At 44.0% G+C, this 25,200-nt stretch overlaps 1 protein-coding gene and 1 long non-coding RNA gene across 2 annotated transcripts in view; one reads left to right on the top strand and one right to left on the bottom strand.

The window, feature by feature from the left end:
- Positions 1 to 25,200, bottom strand: part of RNF38 (ring finger protein 38) — a 138,951-nt gene that overhangs the window by 81,861 nt on the left and 31,890 nt on the right.
- LOC121232709 lies at positions 1,349 to 2,890 on the top strand. Its single transcript, XR_005931649.1, has 3 exons — positions 1,349 to 1,820; positions 2,618 to 2,623; positions 2,879 to 2,890. It is a non-coding gene; the product is annotated as an uncharacterized LOC121232709 (long non-coding RNA).

Here is a 25,200-nt window from a genome sequence, read left to right as displayed (position 1 = left end):
AAAAAAAAAAAGAAACAGTAATCGAGTATTTCAAATGTTATATGTTAGTCTTGAAGTTTTACGATCAGTCAAGCCTCTGGAAGTTCTTGACTAACCAAATGAAGTCAGAATTGTTTAGGGTGTTCTTTGAAAAGCTGAAGCCTTTTTTGCCTCTTTCAGTTGAAAAGAGAGTGATTTCTCTCAGTTTAATAGCTTACTTATTCAAAGTTAGGAAATCTATTATAAATTGTAGGAGAAACAGCCTAATTTTTATAGACTGGAAAAAGAAGGCAAAGTGCAAGTAAATACTAAGTCACTAGTTCTATAAATACTACATATTGAGAAAAAACAAATTTGCAACTCCCCCCAAGATTTTGTTTTCATTTTCCTAAGCTGTTTTATTCCCAGCACACTGACATATATAAACATATGTCTGCCTTTTAAGACTGTTTTAACAAGCTTGTTGTCCAAATTTAGTTTCATTATGTTCCTGTTCAACAGGAGCCCAGCATCAATTAAGAAGTAAAAAATAATCTTATCAAGGAAAAAAACCCAAAACACACATGCAATTTTCCAAAAGACTAAAACACAGAACACGAGAAGCCAACACTTAGTTGCTTACATAAATTGCTTAAGTGTGCCTGTAAGTTACCTCCTTTCCTCACAAAATTTAGCAAATGTACAAAAGATACGTTCAATCAGAAATATCATTAACTAGTAAGACTCAAGTTTTCTATAGATGAATGCTCCAAAGTTAAACTGAAAAACATAATTCAAAAAGGTATCCTACTGGGCAATCTGAATTAATTAAAACCAATCTAACCTGGTAGTTATGTGAAGATATTTTTGTGTGGTGGTCTAAGGGTTTTGTTTGAGGCTTTTTTCCCTCCCATTTAAAGGTGGACAGAAAGTGTGCACACATTGGTATTTGTTGTCAGATGTACACAAGAAATCTTCTAATTTCATTCCCCTATTTTTTACGCTTCCACTGCTTGTCAGTGCTAACGTGTTTCTCTACTAGTTTATGCATTTTTATATGCTGTTCTCTGTTCTGTAAGATACACTGGTAATTTAGCAATGGTATCAGAAATCTTAATTTCAACCAACTGAGTAACGCTCCTCAAGTACACCACGGGAAAAAGCCACTCATTACAGAGTAAGCTCACTTCTCCATTCCCTTTGCACCCTGACGCGTCCTCACAGCCACGCACGGCCGCGGTGTTCCACCCTCGGCCACGCGCACGGCGCAGGACCCAGCCCGAGGGCTACCTCCGCTCTGGACCGCCCCGCCCGGCAGCCACCAGGGGGCGCCCTCGGCCACGGGGGGACGTCGGCGGGGCGTTTGTTCGCAGCACCGCGGCAAGGCGGCCGTTCTTACCCTTCCGCGGGGGATGCGCCTGTCCCTCTGCACCCTGGCCGTGCCCCCCACCTCAGTCGGACCGAGTTTGACCGAGTTCACCAAAACCTCACTCACAACCGTTCGGAATTCAAAAGCAGCAAGATGCAAGGCACGCTGGCATAAACATACACGAAGTGAAAACAACAACAAAGTAAGGAACTTCGTATTTTGTCTTACGACAGCATTTATTTATAAGGTACGGGGCTGCAAAACCTAACTGGATCGTTTCTCTGAAATGTAAAGCAAATTGCTGATTTATTACTGGGGTGGGGTGGGTGCTGGAAGCCCAACCAGGTAACAAAAGACCTTTGAACAAAAGACCTCTGAAGAGACCTCAACGTAACTACTTTAAAGTGGCTACAGGTTGATTATTAAAGATGGTCCTGTTAAAATATTTAAATCTTTAAATGGGCCAAATGTTTAATCTGTAGATATTTGAAAAGTTTTCCAGTTATCAGCCTCCTCTCAGATACACTCATGGGCATATATACAAGTCCAGGCACCAGATACTTGCTGAGCCTTTCTTTGCTGCCTCATACCTCCTCCTAGAGCCGTCAGCACAGGCAGTCTGGGATGCATACGCTGACAAGAGTGATCTGTGATCAAGAATTTGTATAGAAAGTCCTGGACCTTGCTGCTACCTTCCTTCATCAGCCTCCCACAGACCTGCTTGGTGACTTCTCATGCTACAGCACAAATACCCCTCATCAAGCATCCATGCTCTTCCCAGACATCATTTAACTCTGTGCTTAGCAGTCGCCAACTGACCAAAAGGGACATCACCTGAAAAGCTGGCTTAACGTTACCAAGCTCAACTGTAAATGGGATTGTCTCAACTGGAGCAACTTCAACTGCAGCTGCCCCAGTCCAACACTCCAGTACAGGCAAAAGAGCATTTCTTTTTTTTTCCCCCTCTCTAACAACCTACCATACAAAGAGGTATCATGAGAAGGGTTACTTAAACTATTGTTTATTTTTTAAGCATCAAAAGTATGTTCAGTGTGAAATGTGTTCATCTGATTCGTGTCAATATAAACAATGCTAGGGCCGCATAATAAAATGTGACCCTCACTGTATATGTAATCTTTAACCATTTTGTCGGTCCTTGTATAACCACAGGCCAGGAGAAAACAGATGATATGTATATAGTTCTTTTTTGCCAGCCCAAATCCGGTTTTGTTGTTAACTGCACAGTGTTAAACAAAAGATCCTAGGGGAGAACTGAGGCATTTATCATAGTATTAAGTGAGGTTACGAACGGGGTGATCTTTAGTATGTATGAATAGAGGGTGTATTGAAGTGGCAGTGTGTAAACAATTTGTTATATGCATTTGTTGGGGGGGGGAGGTGTCTGTTGTGAACTTGCTGAGGTTTTGATGGCCACAGCTGGTGCTGTGCAGGGTGTCGCCTGTTGCACAGGATGTCTGCTGTCATGCCCGAGCAGCGAGGAGCTTGGTAGGAGATACATTGTATAGAAGACACCTCAGCCAATGAGGAGAGTTTGAGAAGTTTCTAGGAGAACTGAAGACCCCTCAGCCAATGAGGAGAGTTCGAGAAGTTTCTAGGAGAACTACTGCACTGCACAACCAGGAGGTGGAGAGTCTCTTGGAAGGACACGATGTAACTAATGTTAGACTATAAAAGAAGCTGGGTTGTTTTTCACAGTGTGCAGCTTGGTAGAGCAGAGAGTCCCGATGCACCCAGTGCTGTTTGCTTGCCTTTATTCATTTAATAAATTGTAAACTTTGATTGGAATCCTGTTTGAGACTAAATTCATTTATCACATTCAGTATAAGGAATATTTTTATCTCTGTCCTAAAGACTATATCCACTTTACGTCTATAACCTAGAGAAATTGGTTTCCCAATGCAGAACTGTCCCTTGATGTAATTAAAAGTCTTGTCACTTCATTATTCTTAGAAAAAATAAAGGGACAGAAAATCAAGCAGCTGCAAATCCTTCATTCACAAAATGTGTAGCACAGAGCTTCCCTGTGAACACTTCCCACTGCGGTTCCACTTGGCATGACAAGGAAACTAAAATGCCTAGTAAAACTAGGGGTATTATGGTTTATACTGGATGGGTTTACCAGATGTTAGGCAGAAGGCGAAGTGCCTTCAGCTACCAAACAAGTGAAATAAAATTCTAAATGCACTATACAGTGAGCTAACTTTTTCTTCCTTCTTTAAATGTGTGTGCTTCACTATACCCACCTGTTTGACAGTTTGTAAAACTTAGGGAGCTGCCTGAACACAGTGCGCAGTGTGACACAAATTACAGCTTTACTACTGTACCATCAGGCAACATGTATAAACATGAACAGATTTAAAAAAAAAATCACATACGATACTTGTTTCAAAAGCAAACCTAGGTTAAAGATAATTTTTATATATGAGACTGAGGCAGTTTTTACTGGCAGAATATGCTTTTGCCAATATAAACTGCCTTATAGTGCTGGGGACTTGGTTTCCTAATCATACCAGTAAACTCATACTAGCTAAACCCTGTCATACAACACCGCTACAACTCCCTACAAAACAAAGTCTCTTTGGTAGTCCTACTCAAGCTATTTCTCCACAACCTTGACTCTAAACCCCTCTTAAGAGTACATAAAGTTCACCTGCACTTTTCCAAAACTGTAGAAGCTAGCAAGCAAAACCAGAACTAGATACAGAGCTACCTACAATCATACAGTAAATATCTGCAGAATAGGCTTTTCTCAAAAACACCCTCTTGCAAAGTAATTCACAAATAGAAACTTCCTTTTAATCACCTGCCTGAATCACTGGGATCCCTGCACAATGTCTGCAGCAAGAGCTGAACAGAATGAAAAATAATCAGAAATGTGCACATGCTCACATGGCAGGAGATGCCGAGGAAGGCTAAGCTATGCTATTAGTCTCACTGAAATCAGCTGAGAGCACGAACAGGCAAACTGAAGTTGCCGAAGTCACAGCTCCGTTTTATCCAGCTATGACAAACTGTATGCATGTGCAGTCTGTTTCTGTGTTTGTGTGTTTATAGGGAAGCATTAAAATGTACTCAAATGGGTATAAAATAAATCCCTGTCCTGGTTTCAGCTGGGATAATTTTCTTCCTAGTAGCTGGTATAGTGCTGTGTTTTGAATTTAGTATGAGAATAATGTTGATAACACACGGATGTTTTAGTTGTTGCTAAGTAGTGCTTACCCTAAGTTGAGGATTTTTCAGTTTCCCATGCTCTGCCAGCAAGGAGGTGTACAAGAAGCTGGGAGAGAGCATGGTCAGGACAGCTGACCCGAACTAGCCAAAGGGATATTCCATACCATAGAACGTCATGCTCAGTATATAAACTGGGGGAGTTGGCTGGGAGGGGGGATGGCTGCTTGGGCATCAGTCAGTGGGTGGTGAGCAACTGCATTCTGCAACACTTGTTTTTCTTGGGTTTTATTTCTCCCTCTTTTTGCTATCTTCCTTTTCATTACTATTATTATTTTATTTCAATTATTAGACTGTTCTTATCTCAACCCACAAGTTTTATTTGTTTCTTTCTGATTCTCCTCCCCATCCCATGGTAGGGAGGGGGAAGGAGTGAGCGAACAGCTGTGTGGTGCTTAGTTGCTGGCTGGGGTTAAACCACAGCCATCCCCAAGATACTCTCTTGACACAAGTTTTAGTGTTAGTTAACAGTAAATGTTCAAGTGACATTTTAACACTGTGTACATATAATGGAAACAAATTAGATCACATTATGAATTAAAAACCCAGCAATTATTATACAAACAAAACATAGCTGTAGGAACCACAAAAGCCAGCCAAATCCACAAAACCTCTACTACCTGGGCTCTTTCAAATCAAAATGAAATCCTGTTTTTAAATTACAAAAGAAATAAAGAAACCAAACACTAGTGTTTCCTTGGGCTCTGGCCAGGAATGCCAAGTTCTATTGCCTGCAGTATATTTTCACCACAAAGTAATAAACTCTGCCATGGCTAAGGTTATAATGGCAGCAGCAATTTTTAACTACAGTACTAGTAATGGGAACAGCTTTTAACAGGTTTCATTAAACTATTAATTCTATTTTAACATCTGAGTTTAGTAACGAAACATTTTTCCTCTCCTCCTTTTTTTGAACAGCCTTAAAAAAAAAAACCAAAACCCAAACTACCAAACCCAACAAAAAACCCCAAAAAACCAAACCAACACAGCAAGATTTTGGCAAGGGAGGTATCAGTGGATGGAAAGTGCAGAAGGTAGCCAGCATGAACAGATGCAGAATTATTATCCTTTCCACTTACTTCTTTGCACGGCAACATCAGTGAAGACAATACATCAATTTTTTCAGTTAAATTACTTTTAGCTCACATTATCTCCAATTGAAAAGGGAGATTTTGTCCTACAGTTAAGTGAAGAATTGAGGGACAGCAGCAGCAAGTAAAGGACTCAGAGTGACAAGAACAAGAGGCACTTCAGGAGAAACATTACAGGCTGAAGGGATACCTGTCTGAAGCGTACATGCACAAACACATGCAGCCTGGGCGCAGATAGAAAGAACAAGAGCTCTGCATCCAGTCACAACACAACGTGATTGGAATAACTGAGACATGTCAGGACTGACCAAGTTGTGATGGACAGACAGATGCTCTTCAGGAAATGCAGACAAGGAAGATGAAGGGGTGGCTTCATGCAAAAGAGCAATTTGGATATATGGAGCTCTTTCAGGGGACAAGAGCTGGGTGAGAGCTTGTGGGTCCACATCAGAAAAGAGGCCGGTAAGCGTGTCATCGTGGCAGAAATGGCTTTCTTACAGACCTCCCTGTAGCACCCTAAACAACTTGAGGATTGCTCTTGATCACAGACCTGGTCCTTATGAATGACTTTAATCTCCTTGAGATCTGCTGGAAAGGCAAAAGAGCAGGTGGGAAGACACACTGTCAAGGAGATTTCTAGAAAATAGTATCTCCCCAATACAGGTACTGGATAGGCTAACCTGGGATGGTGCACAGCTAAGCACATCTGCTATTCACTAGCAGGGAAGTACTGATTAAGGACATAAAAATCACTGGCAGTCTCAGTAGTAGTGATCATGACATAGGGGAGTTCAAGATCCTGAGGGCAGAGAGGAAGAGTAGTACAATACAGACCATGGACTTTAGGAAAGCAGACTTGGGGAGTGGTAGGCGTGATCTCATTGGAAGCTGCAATGAAAGGTGAAGGATCACAAGAAAGCTGGCAGGTCTTTAAGGACATTGTCCAAGCACAGGAACAGTCCAGCCCAATACTCAGGAATTCAAGCAGATGTATCAGGAGACCAGCCCAGCCAAGGAAGGAACTCATGGTGGAACTCCACTGCAAAAAGGCAGCATACAGGAGTGTGAGAGACTGAAAGAGTTAATGTCTCAAACATTGTGGTGGGGCAAGTTCTGCTTAAAGACAAACCCTGCACAGCAAGGAGCCAAGGTGAAAAGCCCATCAGCTCAGACATCAGCAACAGGAGGGGGAGGGCGTGCTGGAGGGTCCGCAGCTCCCTGTTCTGATAAGCTGTTCTGATACAAAGATCAAACAATGGCCATGTCTGCAGGGAAGGAGAAGTTACTCCACAAATGACCCCCAAGCCCAAAGGCTCACAAATTGCTCATTAACCTGACGAGTTCGGGTGCCTGCCCGAAGGAGGAGCAAGGATGATAAAAGGACACAAACCGAAGCCCACCGGGACTGGACGCCTTGGCTGACTGGACACCTCAGCTGACTGAACCAACGCTCGACCCAGGACGGGTGAAATCTTTCTCTCTTCGTTTTTCTCTCTCTGTCTTCTTCTCTCATTCCTTTTCCTTTTCCACAAACCCTACACCTCATCTGTTTCAACATATAAACCGTTGACCAAGTCTGAGACTAAGAGTGGATCCAGCCGCCCCTAGACCATTCTCTGAGGAGGAGTCTGGAAAGCAAGGGGGTCTGCTCTGAACCTTGTGACTCAATGGGAGGGATCTCCTTATTCCCTGAATTGATATATATAGTTACACAGTTTACAGAAGTAGTCTTATGCCAATTTCTGTTGTGAGAAACCCTGCCACCTACTACCACACCTCCCCAGTTCAGTTTGCTTTTGTCACGAATAAAATGTTTAACTGATTGTTTGGTGTCGTTTCACCTTAATTTAGCCCGAGGGAATTTCGAATTAAACATGACTCCCTGGTCTGTCCAGTCTGGATCTTGACAAGGAGGTGAAAGCAAGGCTAGGCTACCGAGGAGGAATTTAGAAACATTGCCTGGGCATCCAGGAATGGTAGCAGGAAAGGCTAAGCTCAGCTGCAGGTCAGACCTGCAAGCATCATAAGGATAACAAGAAGAGCTTCTACTGCTACATTAATGGTAAAAGACTGAACAATGAAAATGTGGGACACTTACTGAATGGAGTGATTTAGTGACAACAGATACAGATAAGGCAGTGGTACTCAATGTCTTCTTTGCCTTTGTTTTTCACTAGCAAGGTCTTCCAGTGTCTGTTCTTATAGACAGGGTTCAAGGAGGGAAAGGATGGCCATCAGTTGATGATGACTTAGTCAGAAACTGCTTAACAGAACTTGATTCATAGCAGTCCATGGGATCAGACCTGCTATATCCAAGGGTACTGAGGAGAGAGATGGGCATTGCCATAGCAAGGCTGCTCTCTCTCACATTTGAAGTTATCATGGAGATCAGGGAGGTCCCTGAAGACTAGGAAAAAGCAAATGTTGCACCAGTCTTTTTAAAAGGAAAAAAAAAAAAAAAAAGGCCAAAAGGACAATTTGGGGAACTGCAGGATTGTCAGCCTCACTCAGATGCTCAGTGAAATCATGGAACAAGTGAGTTCTCTTTCAGCATGCTTCTGAACATACAAACTGAAAGGTGACAGTGAACAGTCAACATTTGCTCCTGCAGGCCTCTCTCTATTGCTAGTCACCAGGCACAAAGTTAATATGGGACCTCTTGCATATCTGTACCTGTAGTTGAAAGAAATTAAGTACATTGAGGGATGAGAGAGGAGGATGAACAGGAGTCAAAAGCACACATCTGTAATTGGAAATCTCCACTTAGGAGCCAACTATGCAAGTACAAATCCAGATCCTAAAGCTTACATACACTTTGAACACTTTTTTTAAGCAAACCTATAAAACAGCAATGAAATAAGTGAGACAAATATCCAGGAAAGACTATTTAGAGATACAAGTTTTATCACAAGCTTTAAAGCAAGAAGAACAGAAAAATCTCCATTGGAAGCTCAGACAAATCTCAAGTATTTAGAAAAGAAAATGCTCTTTTAATTGTAAAAAATGGAATATGAAACAATAATGTACTATCTGAGAGCCCACTGTAATTTGCAAAAAAAAATTCTATGCAGCTCGTCTGCCCTCTCACTATTGCCCCAAGCCACTGAAATCCGCCAACTACAAACATCCAAACTGCAACACATCTTCTAAACAGAAAGAAAGCGCTGTCCTTTTTAAACAGTGGCGTATTTGCAGATGTTCCTGAAAATTACTGTTGAAACTCCCTCTGGCAGCTGTAGGTAGCTCTGAAGAACTACTTATCATACTGGCTTAAATTCACTGACTGAAAACCCAGGCTCAGATCACTGAGAATCTGTGGTGCAACATCCCATCTAAAGTCTCTTCCCTCCGCCCACACCTAGGTCTGTTGTATCAAAGCACATTTCTAGAAGCACAGCAAAGTTTTCTGGAACTATGAAGGATTCTTTTACTGCAGTTTCAGAAGACTGATTCGAGGGGTGCTATGTGCACTTATTTGAGTTGTTTATGAAAGCTTAACTTAGCCCCGGAATACTGCTGTATTCAAGGCTTCACAAGAGTTCACAGCTGCAGCCAATGATGGCTGCCATCTTGGCATACACTGGAGACTGGTCTGTGGACTGTTAGAGCCAAGGTTATGACAAGCATCTCAGAGGCAGGCTTCAACAGATTTATATTCTCAGTGTGTTGGCCACAGACAGAGCCACAAACCATGCCAGTGTATGTTTCACAATGGACACTAAGAGAAGCCAGGTTAGGAGCCACAAAACATAAGGCAGCTTGGATACATCCCAGGTTTTTCTCTCATGGGAATATGATGATACTGCATGAACCTAGCATATGCCTTTCAAGCCACAAGGGGATTGAGAGGCCTAAAGAACTGATGCTACAACCAACATCTGCTGGCAAAAACATCCTGCCTAGGTGAAAGCTGAAACACTGGAGGTCAGGTTGACGTGATACCTTTTCACCAGCATGGCTATGTAGATCGGTTTGAAGTAGAGATGATCCTTACCTGAGGTAATTGGGCCAAACCCAACAGATAGAATGTATGCAGCAATACTAGCAAAACTGTTTGTCCTGGGTTCAGCTGGGATAGAGTTAATTTTTATAGGAACCTGGGAGGTGGGGGGGCATAGCCGGGGCAGCTGACCTGAACTAGCCAAGGAGCTATTCCATACCATGTGACATCATGCTCAGTATATACATGGGGAGTGGGCCGGGGGGGGGGTGCTCCTGCTCTCGACTTTTGGTGGGGGAAGTGGCGGAGCGTCGGGTCCCGGGTGGTTGAGCAGTTGCACTGTGCATCACTCTTTTCTGTATACTCTTTCATTAGTACCGTCGTTGTTGTTGTAACTTTTTTTGCGTTGTCCCAGTAAACTGCCCTTATCCCAACCCTCGAGGTTCCAGTTTTTTCTTCTTTTCTCTCCTCTGTCTCCCCCCTGTCCCACCGGAGGGGGCGGGAGGAGTGAGCGAGCGGCTGCGTGGTCCTTTGTTACCGGCTGGGCTGAAACCACGACAGTCCTTTTTGGCGCCCAACGTGGGGCACGAAGGGTTGAGATAACGACAGATCTGGCTAGAGTGTGTTGAAACAAATTTGTCATACGCATTCCTTATATTAGATAAATAGATGTTAGTCACAATGTTGATTAATTTGTTTACATGGTGGCGTTTTGTAAGTCCTTATATGCTCTATGTATTGCCTGTAGTTACGTTTCTCACCTCTGGGAGAGTGATTTGGATTATCATTTTGCTGTACTGGGCAATGTCGACTTGTGAAATGATTACATCACTGGTCATGAGGTTAAGCTGGTATCTGTATGAGGCAGTGATATCATTTCCATACTTTGGGCACCTTCTATCGGATTTTATTGGTAATTACACCCAATCCATGGGGAAGTCAGGGGGGATACTTCCCCCCATCCCTTCACCTCCCTTTTCTCCTTCCGACTAATTACAACAGCTTTTGAGAATTTTGAATATCCTTGGGATGCGCAAGCCAGTGTGCTGTTAGTGCTATGCCTCCTGAATATGTTTCAGGTCTTGTTTAGGGCTACAGAAAGGCTCTTTAAGAGTACCACCCAGAGATCTGCCCCAAAGCTGGATATTCATGGGTGGCACGGCATGTGGGAGGATATGGGCAGGTATCTAGAGAACGTCTCACCCCCAGTGGCTTGGAAGTTCACTCCCGAACAACTACAGAACCCTCATGAAGTGGTAGAATATTTGAAAGAAAAATGCTGTGGCTATTCCAAAGACGTACAACTCGCTGCACTGTGCTGGGCCCTGGCCAGTATCTACCAAACACTGCTGATATTAGGCAGCACCCTCAGGGAGAAAAGGGGGAAAAGATGGAAAACAGGGCAGCAGGCACCGTGGCTACCCCTACCCCGGCAACAGGCACCGTGGCTACCCCTACCCTGGCAACAGGCACTGTGGCTACCCCAATCGCAGTGACAGATACTGCAGCTAAACCAGAGAACCAACCTGTGCCAGTATCAGTCGCCCCTGTAAAGAAAAAGAAACACACAAAGAAATCAGTTCGCTCAGTGAGAGATGAAGATGAACCAGGGTCATCACGAGAACAGGAGGAAGAGGCAGAACCTGAAATAATCACCCGATCTCTATCCCTGAGTGAGTTGCGTGACATGCGAAAAGATTTTAGCCGCCACCCAGGTGAGCACATTGTTACCTGGCTGCTCCGATGCTGGGATAATGGGGCTAGTAGTGTGGAATTAGAGGGTAAGGAAGCCAAGCAGTTGGGATCTCTGTCTAGGGAAGGGGGCATCGACAAGGCGATTGGGAGAAAAACACAAGTCCTCAGCCTCTGGAGGCGACTTCTGTTAGGTGTAAAGGAAAGATACCCCTTCAAGGATGAAGTTACATGTCACCAAGGCAAGTGGACCACCATGGAGAGAGGTATCCAGTACCTGAGGGAATAAGCCGTGCTGGAGGTGATTTATAATGATCCAGAAAATGCGCAGTCACCCATAGACCCAGATGAAGTCCAATGCACACAACCCATGTGGCGGAAGTTTCTACGAAGTGCACCACCAACCTATGCCAACTCATTGACAGTAATGTCCTGGAAAGAAGGCCATGGACAAACGGTGGATGAATTGGCTGTCCAACTCCAGCAATACAAAGGAAGTCTCTCTTCCTCCCTACGGGCCTGTGTCTCGGCTGTAGAGGAATTGTCCCGAGAGTTCCAGCAATTCAAAGTGGATATGTCCTCCTCTCCACCTGTACAGGCCCGCATTGCAGCTATTGGGAGTAAGCATTCCTCTGCCCAAGAGAGAGGAGAGAGAAAGTACACACGACGGGCTAACCTGTGGTTTTACCTGCGTGACCATGGAGAGGACATGAGGAAGTGGGATGGAGAACCTACCTCAGTCCTGGATGCACGGGTACGGGAGTTGAGAGAAAAAGCAACCAGAAAAGAGGATTCTTCTTGGAAAACTGCTGCTCCAGTTTCCTGTGAGGAGTCCCCCAGATGCAGTAGATGGGCTGATCACATTTCTGATCCTCTTGAAGGGACTTCTGATTCACGTGTGCGAAAAGTGAGTAACGAATATTCTAACAGGATTAGAGGGGCCCTGCCTCCAGCCAGGTGGAGGAGAGGGACAACCGAGTCTACTGGACAGTGTGGATTCGATGGCCTGGCACATCAGACCCACAGGAATATAAGGCTCTAGTAGACACTGGTGCACAATGTACCCTAATGCCATCAAGTTATAAAGGGGCAGAACCCATCTGTATCTCTGGTGTGACAGGGGGATCCCAAGAGCTAACCGTATTAGAAGCTGAAATGAGTCTAACCGGGAATGACTGGCATAAACACCCCATTGTGACTGGCCCAGAGGCCCCATGCATCCTTGGTATAGATTATCTCAGGAGGGGGTATTTCAAGGACCCAAAAGGGTACCGTTGGGCTTTTGGTATAGCTGCATTGGAGACGGAGGAGATTGAACAGCTGTATACCCTGCCTGGTCTCTCTCAAGACCCTTCGGTTGTGGGGTTGCTGAAGGTTGAAGAACAACAGGTGCCAATTGCTACCACGACGGTGCACCGGCGGCAATATCGCACCAACCGAGATTCCCTGATCCCCATCCATAAGCTGATTTGCCAATTGGAGAGTCAAGGAGTGATCAGCAAGACTCACTCACCCTTTAATAGTCCCATATGGCCCGTGCGGAAATCTAATGGGGAATGGAGACTAACAGTAGATTATCGTGGGCTGAATGAAGTCACGCCACCGCTGAGCGCTGCTGTGCCAGATATGTTAGAGCTTCAATATGAACTGGAATCAAAGGCAGCCAAGTGGTATGCCACAATTGACATTGCTAATGCATTTTTTTCCATTCCTTTGGCAGCGGAGTGCAGGCCACAGTTTGCCTTTACTTGGAGGGGTGTCCAGTACACCTGGAATCGACTGCCCCAGGGGTGGAAACACAGCCCCACTATTTGCCATGGACTGATCCAGGCTGCACTGGAAAAAGGTGAAGCTCCAGAGCACCTGCAATACATTGATGACATCATCGTATGGGGCAACACAGCAGAAGAAGTTTTTGAGAAAGGGAAGAAAATAATCCAAATCCTTTTGAAGGCTGGTTTTGCCATAAAAGAAAGTAAGGTCAAGGGACCTGCACAGGAGATCCAGTTCTTAGGAGTAAAATGGCAAGACGGGCGTCGTCAGATCCCTATGGATGTGATCAACAAAATAGCAGCTATGTCCCCACCAACTAATAAAAAGGAAACACAAGCTTTCTTAGGTGTTGTGGGCTTTTGGAGAATGCATATTCCAAATTACAGTCAAATTGTAAGTCCTCTCTACCAAGTTACCCGGAAGAAGAATGATTTTAAATGGGGGCCTGAGCAATGACAAGCTTTTGAACAAATTAAGCGGGAGATTGTTCATGCAGTAGCTCTTGGGCCAGTCCGGGCAGGACAAGATGTTATAAATGTGCTCTACACTGCAGCTGGGGAGAATGGCCCTACCTGGAGCCTCTGGCAGAAAGCACCTGCAGAGACCCGAGGTTGACCCCTGGGGTTTTGGAGTTGGGGATACAGAGGATCCGAGGCTCGCTATACTCCAACTGAAAAAGAGATATTGGCAGCATATGAAGGAGTTCGAGCCGCCTCAGAAGTGGTTGGTACTGAAACACAGCTCTTCTTAGCACCCCTACTGCCAGTGCTGGGCTGGATGTTCAAAGGGAAGGTCTCCTCTACACATCATGCAACTGATGCCACGTGGAGTAAGTGGGTCACACTGATCACACAACGGGCTCGCATAGGAAACCCCAGTCGCCCAGGAATTGTGGAAGTGATCATGGGCTGGCCAGAAGGCAAAAATTTTGGAATGTCGCCAGAGGAGGAGGTGACACGGGCTGAAGAGGCCCCGCTGTATAATAAACTGCCAGAAAATGAGAGGCAATATGCTCTGTTCACTGATGGGTCCTGTTGCATTGTGGGAAAACATCAGAGGTGGAAGGCTGCTGTATGGAGTCCTACACGACTAGTCGCAGAAACTGCTGAAGGAGAAGGTGAATCGAGTCAGTTTGCAGAGGTGAAAGCCATCCAGCTAGCGTTAGACATTGCTGAAAGAGAGAAATGGCCAGTGCTCTATCTCTATACCGACTCATGGATGGTGGCAAATGCCCTATGGGGGTGGCTACAGCAATGGAAGAAGAGCAATTGGCAGCGCAGAGGTAAACTCATCTGGGCTGCCGCACTGTGGCAAGATATTGCTGTTCGGATAGAGAAGCTAGTGGTAAAAGTACGCCACGTAGATGCTCATGTACCCAAGAGTCGGGCCACTGAAGAACATCAAAACAACCAGCAGGCAGATCAGGCCGCCAAGATTGAAGTGTCTCACGTGGACCTGGACTGGCAACGTAGGGGTGAGCTATTTATGGCTCAGTGGGCCCATGACACCTTGGGCCATCAGGGAAGAGATGCAACATATAGGTGGGCTCGCGATCGAAGGGTGGACTTAACCATGGACACTATCGCACAGGTTATCCATGAATGTGAAACATGTGCTGCAATTAAGCAAGCCAAGCGACTGAAACCCCTGTCGTATGGAGGGCGATGGCTGAAATATAAACAGGGGGAGGCCTGGCAGATTGACTATATCACACTCCCACGAACCCGCCAAGGCAAGTGCCATGTGCTTACAATGGTGGAAGCAACCACTGGATGGCTGGAAACATATCCTGTGTCCCACGCCACTGCCCAGAACACTATCCTGGGCCTTGAAGAGAAAGTCTTATGGCAACACGGTACCCCAGAAAGAATCGAGTCAGACAACGGGACTTACTTCTGAAACAACCTCATAGACACCTGGGCCAAAGAACATGGCATTGAGTGGGTATATCACATCCCTTATCACGCACCAGCCTCCGGAAAAATCGAACGATACAATGGACTGCTGAAAACTACATTGAGAGCAATGGGGGGTGGAACTTTCAAACATTGGGATACACATTTAACAAAAGCCACCTGGTTAGTTAATACTAGAGGATCCACCAATTGGGCGGGCCCCGCCCAACCAAGACTTCCACATACTGTAGAAGGGGATAAAGTTCCTGTAGTGCACATGAGGAGTATGTTAGGAAAGACAGTCTGGGTTAGTCCTCCCTCACGCAGAGACAAACCCATCCAAGGGGTGGTTTTTGCTCAGGGACCTGGGTACACCTGGTGGGTGATGCAGAAGGATGGGGAAGTTCGATGTGTACCTCAGGGAGATTTGATTTTGGGAGAGAATAGCCAGTGAACTAGGCTGTATGATATTTAACTGCTAAATAACCTGCCAATGTATGTCATTGTATCTATAGTGTCTATATGCCATATCAAGGGTATTACTGTAAGAATTACCCAAATGACTGAAGAATGGACTTTGAAACTGAGCCAAGAACAACAGTGATAGAACTTGAACTGGCGCCCAGCAATTTCCTCAAGATCAACATCTTCGACCTGCAGACCAAGGGTGTGGGTTGCATCAAATGTACCATCCAGAAGTTCCAGAGACAGCATACAACAACCCAACACCTCACACCATCTCTCTTATCCTAAAGAAGTGTTACAACAGATGGAGCCCCAAAGTCACGAACTAAATAAAATTGATGGACACACTGGAGGGATAACCCATTGACTAAGGGAATACTATTTGTATGTGTGTGTGTGTGTGGGGGGGTCCATATACATATATATCTATATATAAGACAAGGAAAGTGGTAGTGGTTGATTGGAAAATGTAAGATCTGGGCATGATGTAAATGGTATAGAATAAGGGGTGGATAATGTCCTGGGTTCAGCTGGGATAGAGTTAATTTTTACAGGAACGTGGGAGGTGGGGGGGCATAGCCGGGGCAGCTGACCTGAACTAGCCAAGGAGCTATTCCATACCATGTGACATCATGCTCAGTATATACATGGGGAGTGGGCCGGGGGGAGGGCTCTCCTGCTCTCGACTTTCGGTGGGGGAAGTGACGGAGCGTCGGGTCCCAGGTGGTGAGCAGTTGCACTGTGCATCACTCTTTTCTGTATACTCTTTCATTAGTACCGTCGTTGTTGTTGTAACTTTTTTTGCGTTGTCCCAGTAAACTGCCCTTATCCCAACCCTCGAGGTTCCAGTTTTTTCTTCTTTTCTCTCCTCTGTCTCCCCCCTATCCCACCGGAGGGGGCGGGAGGAGTGAGCGAGCGGCTGCGTGGTCCTTTGTTACCGGCTGGGCTGAAACCACGACACTGTTTTACCACTATCTGACTTTTTTTTGCATAGACAAGCTTTGTCGTCACTGCAGCATTTGTCCAAGAAGCACTTTGCCATCTCAGCATACTAGAGTAGCCACTTTTGCCACGCACTCTAAGGGCGTTAGACATGGTGCCAGGTAACTCAGTAGATGCACAAACCAGCTGGACAAGGAGTGGCATAAGCAATAGGCCAGGAACAGGCATGCAGACTACAGGGTATCAGATTGGACACTAAAGACTGGATCCCACCATCCACCACCCAAATGACTAAGGCTGAGAAAGCATGCACATTATAGTTCACCTGCAAAACAGTGTGCAGAGGATGCCACAGCAACCACCTTATTAATGGCCCAAATAATCAGCAGGTGAGACTATCCCACTCACAGAAAGGAAGGCATCTGAACATGACAGCAATAAGAGGGGGCACAGCATAACGCTAGAGAGTTTCACACATTATGCCCTAGAAGAATGCAACAACTTCAGGAGTACATGTGTAGGGGCTTTCTCCGGTCAGATTCTCAGGTTACATGTTCAATGTAACAAAACTAAGTTCCTGTTATGTAGTACAGTGTCACTACCAAAGCACACCAGCGAATCTGAACTAACTTGGCCGAGTGAATGCATTATTTACTGTACTATCCTTCCTCATTTTTATGGAGAGGAAAGACTTGCTGCTCTGTGCAAGGACAGCATGAAAGCTAGTCTGAGAAAAGGCAGTATGTGATCTGGCAGAGTTGGAGACCAGAAAAGCAAATCCAAGGTTTGCACTTTAATCATTTCAATACCAACTGGAGGGGTGGCAGTGTGGGGAAAAGGAACCCACCCACCAAGCCCTGCCAAATAGTAAAACTGCAGTCAAGTTTGAGAATCATCTCCATATGAGCCAGAATGTTTTGGACTGCCTCCTCTTTGAGGCTTGACTTTGAGAAAGGAAAAATGGAGAACAAATGACAACAGCCATTTCTTCTTAAAAATATGGGTGAGCACATGGCTGCTTATCTTTTGTGGTTTTTTCCTCCCACTCTCCAAAGGTTGAAAGTAAATGTGGAAAAAAAAAAAAAGACCAGAAAAAGTGTGGAGGATATGTAGTAAAAAAATAAAATTTGGTATTCTGTCTCTCTCACACAGTCTGCATGGGACAATGAAGCTCACAAAGATGCTTTTTTTAGTAACTGTGACATGTAAAGAGATCTCCTGACGTATTCAATAGATCTAGCAAGAAAACCATGTTACCCTATGTAGGGCATGAGAATACTTTGTTATGGTAACCCAGGATAGTTTGCCTCCCCTGTCTGATTGGGGCCCCAAACACATCTTATCTTGTTGTTACTGTAACCTGGGACAGTTGGCTTCTTCCCATCCCATTTGAGCATGTAGATCCCAAGCACATTTTATCTCATTGTCACAGTAACCCAGGATCATTTGCTCCGACATCTGCACCTACTTTTGTACAGGTGCCAACGATGGCAGGCAGCTGCGGATCTTGGAATTCGGACAACAGCAGCACCTGCACTACATCAGTGAGGTCGCTAATGACCAAACCAGGACACACTGCACATGTACGATATGTTAAATCGGCACAAGTTTTATTATCCACCCCTGCGGTGCTTCCCCTTGAGCTTCACTCCTGAGCAGGGCACTGCTGCTTGGGTCCCCATATGATTGAATTGGCATCCCGGGGCTCCCACCGTCATAACGCTAGGCTTTCATTAAAGCCAAAGATTTCACTTGCCGAGTGTTGTGTCTAAGCCCTGAGGGATCCGCACCTGCTTTTCGCTCATAACAGGCTGATTAACTTAGTTTTTATACCTCATCCTCTTTGACCAAGTGCAAATAATTCTTTCATCATTACAAATGGAAGAAAGGAGGCCTGAGATGGGAGAGTTTTCCCTCATGTTATCATACATAGCACCAAAATAAAAACCTAGAAGCACAGTAGATCCAGGCACGGGTATATTGAAATGGATGTCAAAACTCAAAACTAAACCTCTGGGTACTCCAGCTGCAGTAGGCCAGGTACTACAAACCATTCTTACCATCCGGGCTTATGCAGAAAACCAGCTAACATTCAAACCTTAAAATGGCATGAGTAAAGCATTATATACTGGTAGAAAGAGAAAGGTCTTCCCCAGCCTTAAGCCATGACTACCACCCCCCCCCACACACCCACCCCCCCACCCCCACACCCACCCACACCCACACCCACACCCACACAATGCAGCCCAGCTTCCAAGTGAATGAGGAAGCATGAGAATGTAGCTACAAAAGAAGGAGAAAACAGAACGGAATGCAGTCTACACACAAAGTAAGGGCAGTCAAAGAGCTCATGTCGAGATGTAAAAACCCACTGAGAAAGCTACGCCTGCACCTTGAAGCAGGTTTCTGTCTCCCACGACTAGTCTAAAAAAGCATCTAGTATGTGACAGGAGCCTGAAGGAACATCTGGTTTTATGTAACAAGAAGTTCATTACCAGGTCTTGTTCCTAAAATGTTCTCTAGGGGATGCAGATCTGGAAATTCCTTCCCATATTAATATATGAAACAGATAACACAAAGTAAGTGAATGCAGCATCTCTACTACATCACACCCCAATTCCTTCTGCCTTCTGCAACCAGAACAAAACAGTCCCGTTTCCTTCTCTCTTGTTACCTTGGACCTAACCTAAATCAAACTGGTCCCTCTCTTTTCTCATCCCAACAGCCTTAAATAAGCATATCCATAGCCTCCATTTAGAATTTTATACTGCATCTTTATTTAATCTCGGGGGGAAAATACCCTCTTGCAATCGCCACTGAAGGGGATAAGAGTTCACAACCCTCATGATGCTCGGTGCTGTGTGTACAAGCAGCAGCCTCTATGTTGGCAGGCACCTTAAACTATCCCATTGATAACATCAGTAAAATGGTCCTACAGTAACACACCCATACTTGACACACAACCCGTGCAGCAAGCACACTGTAGTTTCTTTTAATTCCTGTTTCAAACCCAGAAAATGCCAGTAAAACAGATCTATACACTAGGGTCATGCTCCCCTTCATTTGAGTCAAGCACAAAGCTACTGATTTCATTACCTCTGTAGATAAGGAACAGCAAGAAAGGTTGACTCCTTGTCTTTTCAACAGTTAAATACATTTCAGCTATTAAGACTCACTGATCATACCTGAAGACAAAACATTCACATCATTTTAAGAAATGACACCCAATTTTCTACCTCATTAGAAAAGAATGAGTGAAAACACTACGAGGTTTTACGTGGGCACCTACACCAGCTGCTCAGCATGGTTTGTGACTGTACATTTAAGGAGGAAAACATCATTCTCCTTACTCTATTGATATATGAAAGAAACACACACAGAAGTCATCAGAAAAGATCTGTCAAAGTAGATGGAAGTAGTGAAAAGTAAGACCCCATACATCAATCATCATCACATACTTAAAGTAAACAAATGAGGAAAAATACTCCAAACTCTCCTGGGTGTTTTCTAAACTTGTTAATTTTAAATGTTACACATTAACAGTTCATATACAGTACAAAGAAATACAGCTTGTAAAGGTCACAGAAGTAACATCTGCGTTCTGCCTATATATCACAACAAAGGATACACACACTTAAAAACAAATAGGAAAGAGTCAAAAATCAGACTTAACAGTAGTGCAATGCGTAAGGATTTTGGGGAAAAAAGCTATCCTTTCTCAGGCTCTTTTAATGAAGAAGTCACATAGGTATGTGAGGGGTTTTTGTTTGGTTGGTTTTAGATTTTTTGTTTGTTTTGTTGTGGGGGGTGGGGGTTGGTTGTTTTTTTTTTCTTTTTTTTCCGTAACATTGACCCAAGTGGCAACTTTTGGACTACTAGACACGTAAGTAGTTCTACTGCTACAACATACCAAAATTGGCATCTTATTAATTCTACTTTACAGGCAAGGGCTATAATCACGTCAAAATTGCTAACTATGGTTTATGACTATGAATATAGATATTTCAAAACCGTGATTGGAGTCACTCACTGACTTGATGAGATACATTACCAATAGCCTGGACAAGGAGATGTAAAGATGTTAAACAGATCCCAGGATAGACCCCTGTGATATTATTATCTGGAGGCCAGTAGTGAGTATTACCCACTAATCACTACTTTCTGAGCTCAAACATCTAGTCAGTTTTTCACTCATCTAGTACTTTTTCACCCATCCAGACCTTACCATCCCAACCTGGATGCAAGGATGCCATGGGAGACCACAGCAATAGCCTTGCCAAGAATCAAGGCAGGTGACAGCCTCTACTCTCCCATCATCTACAGATAAAGTGATTTCATCACAGAAGACAATCTCAGGTTGGTGAAGCTTCATTTATCCCTTTCCTCCTTCATGTACCCAGAAATGACTTCCAAGAGGATTTATTCCACTCAGACCAATGTAGTCTACTTCTTTCAAAAATGAGGAATACTGTGCTGTTCTGTTTCTTTTCACAGCTCATTAAAGATCCAGCTCACAAGGAGAGAAGATACTCATTCTCCAGCCAAGGTGAGGGGGATGCTATAAATGTTTTATGAGACTTGCATGATAACAGAAGTAAACTTGCCATGTATAAATAATTTAAAAAAAAAAATTTGCTAAGGAGACTCCCCAACACTGCATTATAACTTCTAAGTCCTCCCACAACTTCACAGAATCTGTATTTGTTGGTATTGCAAGGTTTGTATCTTTTCTTGGTGTATCACGCAGAGCTTTAACATGACCTTGCTGTGCTTTAGTTTTCAATCTGCATTTAGAGAAGCGAACGCCTGCTTTTGGCCAGCAGACATTGTGAGTCAAGGAATTCACTCACAGCTTTAACTGCCTCTGGACAACAGAGGTCAGTCAACAGGGGTCAGTCTCCTGCACTGTACGCATCTAGAGTATATACCTAAAGTAACAGAAGTTGCTTTACTGGCACTCCGGGACTACTTAAAATCTCCTAATAAAAAAGCATCAGAGCTTACCACAAGGTCTACAAGCTGCCCAGAAGGCCCTTTGGGAGGTTGCTCACTAAACTGCTCTGTAATGAGTAAGAACTCCCTGTACAAGCAAAGATTGCTACAGTAAACACACACTTGACCCCTCCTAGTTTTTAGTTTGCATGGTCTCCAAAGAAAACTCAATAGTACATTGAACCACACAACTACTACTGTTAAACATATTTAACTTTTAGACAATTTTGAAAAAGGCTTCTGATATAGCTCAGCTTCTTCAAATCTCCATGCATTTTTCTTTTAAATGTGTTTTTTCCCCCGTAGAGCAACCCATTAATAAAAAGCAAGACTTCTAAGTAATGAGAACAATATATAACCCCGTGCCACCCCAGTACTCTTAACACATAAACCCACGGGATGGTTACCGGCCTCAGGAGAGTTCATTCAGCTATGATTTGAGCGACAACTAAAAGTATTTTTTCTCTTTTCTGCTAGATAGGAAACACAGGGGTGGGGGGGTGGGGAGGGGGCGCAGAGAACAAAAAGAGGACTTCAACCAAAAAAGCAAAGGCTTTAAGAGTTGCAAAATACTGCAGCTGGCATAGAATGAAAGCCCCCATACATTATTAGAGGGACACATGGAAGCCCATTACCGAGGTCAGCCATTTGGGCAGATAAAAAGCTGAAGAGCATTAAAGACAAGGAAACACAAAGCATGATTTGAGGGTCAGAAGTAGACCAGTTTACGAAAAATTCTCATTCAGCATTACTTAAATTGGAATCTGCCAATTAGACAAAATTGTTCAGTTTTCACAATGCTCCAGTGAGTTCCCTTGGTCTCCTACCACAGCAATCCCCCCTCCTTGGTGGACTGCCAGCCAGGTTCTCCAGGACTCTGGACCACAACACTCCCAGGCTGCGTCTCCTGGGCCACCCACAGGACTGCTCTGAGGCTCCCACCTATTCACAAACCCTGCAGTAATCAAATCCTCCATAAAACGCCAATCTCCCCCTCCTGAACGCATCCAGAGCCCTGATTAGGGAGCAAATGGACACAGTAACTACCACCTAAGTATGCCTATATTGTCATCCCTGTCTCCACATGCCTCAGAAATAAGAGCAAAAGTAAAGGAACGGGGAAAAAGAACACATACATAAAATTCCAAAGTGTGGTAATACAAACATACATAAAGTAAAAGGGAAACTCTGATGAGATATCTGTTAGGAACACTATCTGACTATCCTCTAGGGTGAGGATGACTGGGGACAGAAGGTTAGGTCAAAGGAAAACTTTCCCATTGATTCTGGAGGAGGACAAGTTGTTTTCATAAGGGGAGGGGGAATTTTTTTTTAATGGCGGGTAATACACTTTAAACTCCTATCCTTAGCTATTTTCCCCCTTAATTAAAAATATCCCATGGAACATAGAAAGTCCACAAAAACATTCCAACAGCAGAAGTCCATTTTACCTTTGGGAAACACTAAGAATTTCTGTGCTTGCATTCTAAAGCTACACTGGCGGCCCCCTAGGTTTTTTGGACACAGTCCCTTTCACTCCAGCAAAGATTTAGAGCATTAGAAAAGGCTTCTCCCTGACACAGAACAGTATCAGAAATACCTCTTAGGTAATGCAACCCAGAGTGGTGTTCTTCACATTCACTAACACTTCCTGAGCACTTCAGACATTAGAGTAACATTTTCCAAGACACAGACGCCGCCATTCAAAGAAGTGGAGGCTGGATTGGTAAGGAGCAATAAACACTGTACAAAAATTTGATCTCACTTAAATCCTTTAAATTATAATAGGACACACACAGGACTCCATCTGCAGCACTGTCTTTTTAAAGCTGCTATACTACAGCATTAGTGAGTCACTGCACAGCAGCTGCAATGTACAGGCCTGCAGTAGGCTGCTGGAAATTCCATGGCTTGATAAACCTGTTAGTGGATCTACCATGCAAAGGAGGGCACTGGCCATTAGAAACATTAACTGCTACACGCAAATCAAATAACCATGTATGTGACATGCTGGTGGCAGGAAATCCTCAGGGACCAGCCTTTGAGAGAGCTTCGTCAAGCCTCCCGCACTGCACTTGTGGTCAGCTGCAGCTCCAATTTAGCCAAATGGCAATTAACGTTGCTGAACTGTTGGTGCAAAATTCTGGTAGCATGTTGTTAGAGTGAGAGCTCAAAGAAAATATTGGTGCAACAGAATTTTGAACCATTTCAGTTTGCTTGACTTCAAAATCACACCACAGATTCTACTGTAGGATGTGAGCAGTTTGATATAAAACGTCAAAGCTGTTGCAAAACATGAACATTTGGTTTCTAAAAAGAATAAAATGCTTTAGACTACTTCTAACATAAACTCCACCCTCGCCAACTTTCCCAACATTTGAGTACATAAACCAAACAATATCAAGAAGTTACAGGTATATCACAAGGAAGCTGAAGTCCAACAACCACACACACCCCAAATCCCCCCCCGTGTTTTCTTTATGTCTTCTGAACAACTTTCAGAGTCAGAGCAGCTGCAATGGCCAGTTACCAAACACAGGGCCTCCAACAAATACTTTTGTTGGCAGCAATGCACAAAACAGCCAGGCCTGAAGTGACCAGCGGATTTCCACGGCACATGAAAAGTGTTCACCTTATTCAGTAACAGAACCTTCAGTAACCAAGGTGAATTTGTTATGATCTCTATGACTGAAGACCTTGTAGCTGTCGCAAAGTCTGATGTGGTTAATTTTTCTGAAGAACTCTCCTTTTTTGTAGGTACTCCTGCTGGTGTCCCAGGCTATCTCTGCAAGAATGTCCAGAGTTCAGTTCCTTATGAAAGCTCTGGTGAACAGGCTGCCCATGCCATCACCAGATAACAAACTGCTACACACACACACACACCACCACCCGCCCAATCACTTTTGCTGCTAAAACCTAAAAATCTTATGTATGGTATTTCACGAAAAGCTATGCAAAAAAGTGATAGTAACTAAAAACTGGCCCAACAGATCTTTTTGTCTTGTACATTTCTCTGCTATTTCTAGCCACATTTCCTTCATACTGAAGGGAGAAAGTTCTTGCAACATTAAGTGCTATCTCAGCACTGAATTAAAGAACAAATGAACAGATTTTCTTCAATGATCAGCAATTTATACTGCTGACACACCTGGATGCACACCTTGGTTAAACCACCTCATCTCTGCCACTCCAGAGGCAGAATATGCATTTTCACTTTATAGATTCATCAGAAATACCTCATTTTTAAAATAACTTGTTCCTTTTTTTCTTCCTACCTAAAAGCTACTATTTTCCACCCATAAAACTGAAGAGCTTTAAAATATCATAATCTCAACCTTGCAAAATTTCAGACCCAGATGCCACCTAGTTCTTAACAACCCAGAATGGGAAAGCAAGCATATCACCTTGCTTTCAAAAAGACTGTTGTAACCAACCAAGATACTTCTGCAATAAAGCCAGCTGTTGAACTAGCTAAAAGCCTGGAAGGTTTCTGTTGTCCCCAAAGGAGTAGTTCTCACTCTCACATCACTCCCTTTCTCTGCATGGAGTGGGAGTTTTTCCAGAGGGTTAAAAGTTAGGCTACACTTGCCTACTGACAAAGCTTTAGACGGATTATGCTCTTCAGCAACAGAAAAAGTTATTAACAGGGTGACAAATCCAGCCATTCAAATGAAAGCACACCTCTCACCTTCCTTTATAAAATTCATCTGATACGTTACAAGAGACAGTCAGGAAACAGTACTTCTGGTCTGTGAAAAGCTGTCAATTTTTATGTAAATTCCAAATTAGAACAGCAGTTGACATTCTGGGAAAAAAAATCCAAACCAAAAAGTT

Source organism: Aquila chrysaetos, chromosome Z (assembly GCF_900496995.4).
Source record: "Aquila chrysaetos chrysaetos chromosome Z, bAquChr1.4, whole genome shotgun sequence".
NCBI classification, from domain to species: domain Eukaryota; kingdom Metazoa; phylum Chordata; class Aves; order Accipitriformes; family Accipitridae; genus Aquila; species Aquila chrysaetos.
This window is presented reverse-complemented; position numbering and strand designations above follow the sequence as displayed.